Raw genomic sequence first — 3,332 nt, 5'->3', positions numbered from 1 at the left:
CACCATGTGGGAGGGAGCCTGATGTTTCTTTGGGGAAGGTCTACTGTTCCCCAGCTAGATGGGTAAGTCTGCCTAATTTGGAGGTAAAATGTTAGCAAGATTTTTGAGTCATCACATATCTAAACCTATATTCCCCATTTAGTATGATTAGTAATAAAAGTATTATTGTTTCTGTTTGATTCTATGTCTTTTTTCCAATTTGATCTCAACTTAGAGGAGGAAGAAAAGATCGTTGTTTTGAACCCTAAAACCCCAACTCAAATCTGCCATTGTAATATTCTCAAGAAGCAACAAGCTGCATAAATAGCAGATAAAAGAGAATTGCTCCTAGGATTTTGCTTTTCATCTGCCTAAGGGCTCTGACATAGACATCCTTAGATAACTGGCATACAGAACTTTGGGTCTGTCAGATTTCCAGAACCAGAGGACCATATTCCCTAATGAAGTAGGGAGAAAAAGTTCCCATATCAGAAAGTGATGGAATGAGGTGGACTAAGGAATGGGGTAAGGACAACCACAAGGGACTGATTAACAAAAATTTTATCTTCGGAAAGTAGACAATTTACCACAAGAAAGCATTAGCAGCAAGTTAGGTTGTGCCCCATTTTGTCATATTTATGTCATATTAGAATCCGTATTCTGGCAGGTAGAGCTGAATGAGTCAGGCTAATAATTTTTTTTACATGGGGAAGGATAACAAATACTAGTAATAATTAAAGGGTATGACCCTTAAGATGTAAAGAAACTAACTCAGAGAGAAAGCTGTTCACTAATTTCTGGAACAGCAGTATGGGTAGAAAAGAGAGGATCCAATAAAAGCAGCAGGAGCTGGAGGATTACGATAAGAGGAAGCCAAGCAACAGCGGTAGTTTTTCAGACAATAGCAGCAAAGATAAGGTAATTGTAATGGCTGCTAGGAAAACTCAATCCACTAGGATTCCACAAAAAGGGGTGTAGGGCTGCACATTTGAGAGACTCTAGGTGGCACTCAGGGTAAACAAACAAACAAACAAAACCCACCAAAAAAACCCCACTAACCAAGGCTTTTATTGTTTTAGACTGAGAGGTGGGAAAACAATGGGGAGTAAAGCTGTACTGGGGTTAATGAAAGAGACAGACAGGTAGAACTTGTAACCTCTACCAGCAAACATCATGTTTCTTTGTTCACCTCTGCATAATCCACTGCCTGCTGTTCCTAGTCCATAGTAGCTGTACAATGAGTATTTATTGAATAACTAATTAGATGAATGAAGGGAATGGATAACAGACATGTCTTTACTTAGTACAGTACCAAGTGTGAATTGTGCTATATAAAACCAATGAAGTGTTCTCTCAATTCTTAAGCATGCCACTCATTTGGTCATTTATTCAACAAACATTAACTGAGCATTTGTGAGGTTCCAGGTACAGGATACTACACTCTGGGGGAACAAATGACTATTTTTTCTGCCCTGAAAGGATTTACAGCCTAGTAGGGGAAGGAAAAAAAAACTATTTAAAATGTTTAAGTTCAGTAAAATATTTTAGATGCTGTCAAAAACTATCCCTACTATCCTTCTCATTACCCCACCCCCGCATCGTAAACTCCAAGGGATGGATCAGCTGGGCCTGCTCTTTGCCTAACTTTTCTGACAAAGTAGGGACAGACAGACACGACGAAGTAGTTTCATGAGGTATCTTTGCTAAATAAGGCTCGATATTTGAAGCAACCTATCTGAAGTAGTAATTATTTTAAATAGGGGCTTTCACTTTACGTACAATGTGAACTTTGTTTTTTCCTCCTTCCTCCTCCAAATTTTTTTTTTCACTACGATGTCTGACCGACTATATGAAAGATACAGGTAAAGTCTGTGAACGAATTCTAGAGTAAAGAGACAAATTCCTGCCTTCACGGAGCTCGTACTGAGAAGGTTAGTAAGGGACGGTAATTTAAATCCACCACCAGCACAGTGGGTCAGTACCACCAACAGATGTGCCGCTTCCGACGCGGCCAGGGATTGCAACACGCAGCGGGCTGGGGGCGTGGCCGAAGGGCGGGTACCAGGGTGGAAGGCAGGCCGTTCCGGATTCCCTGGAGGTAGCCAATGGCCACCTGGGAGGCGGGCTTTGAAACCGACTAACATTGAGACCGACCAATCAGAACCTAATCTGAATCTAACCTTTCCTAATGGCAGAAAGCTAAAGGTTTTCGTGCAGCTTGAGTAGGCTCTGCGGCCTGAAAAGAGGGAGTTGCTCAGGGCAGCAGGCATTTATTACTCTGTAACTGTAAGAAAGCATTTCAAATTTTAATAACCGATTCGGCCATACTAATACATATAGCTGGATATCAGTCCAGATATAGTGTCTGTCTATTCTTTTGTCTGCCAAAGGCATCAACTTCTAAGCAAAGCTTTTTCCATTTATAAAACCGTGTAATTCAAACAGGAGCTATTTACTCGCAGATCTCTTCTAGGCAGCAGTGTTTGGTCAGGGTGTGGCTAAGCACCACAGATTGCTAGAACTGTTATTTATTCATCTTCATTAACCTTACTCATATCTAGCATGTAATTAGACCCTTTGGAATTGCTTAAGAATAAATGGGCACAAACCTCTATTTCTTTCTCTGATCTCAGTTGGAAAATCTCTGCAAACTTCAAACTCTGCTTTAATGGAAAGTTTCATCCTGTTATTTAGCAGCTCAATTTTAAGTTGATTTAGAATGTTAATTACTCGATTTCTTTGATAAGTTTTAAGAATTTGCTGCCAGCTTTAAGTTCTAGCAAGTCTACCCTGCCATCATAAATAGATGTGGCACAGATCCCAGCTTTTGGAAGGGTGACTGACCTAGATGACTTTTGAGGTGAGGTCTTGATGTGGTTATTCATTCACACATACAAGAAATATATATATATATAATTTTTTTTTAACCTGAAACTATTCAAGGGTCTAGGGTACAGCATGAACAAACAAGCAACAAAGACCAAAAAAATCTGCCTAGAAATACTGGGATATAGGGAATATTCTGTATAAAATATATAATATAGAAAATTAAAAAACTTAAGTATGAAAATAAATAGCCTGATTTTCAGTGTTTCACACTCTTCATCTAAGTATCCATTTATTCCCAGCCTCCTATCCAGCTCTCTCCCCAAACTTAAAGTATCAAGAACAAGAAAATTCGGTTTCAGTTTGTGTGCCACGCCACTTCAAGGGTCAAAGCTTATTCGAAGCACGGAATCCAGAAAAGTGTGAGGGGCCGTTGCGGTTTATGAAGGTGGAAGGAGAGGCCGCGGAACTAGTGTTCCAGTAGTTTTCGTTCTCGGTGGGAAGCCAATTCCGGGGACCGGTAGTGG

Source organism: Manis pentadactyla, chromosome 4 (assembly GCF_030020395.1).
Source record: "Manis pentadactyla isolate mManPen7 chromosome 4, mManPen7.hap1, whole genome shotgun sequence".
Classification (NCBI taxonomy): Eukaryota; Metazoa; Chordata; class Mammalia; order Pholidota; family Manidae; genus Manis; species Manis pentadactyla.
Note: the sequence above shows the minus strand (reverse complement) of the source record.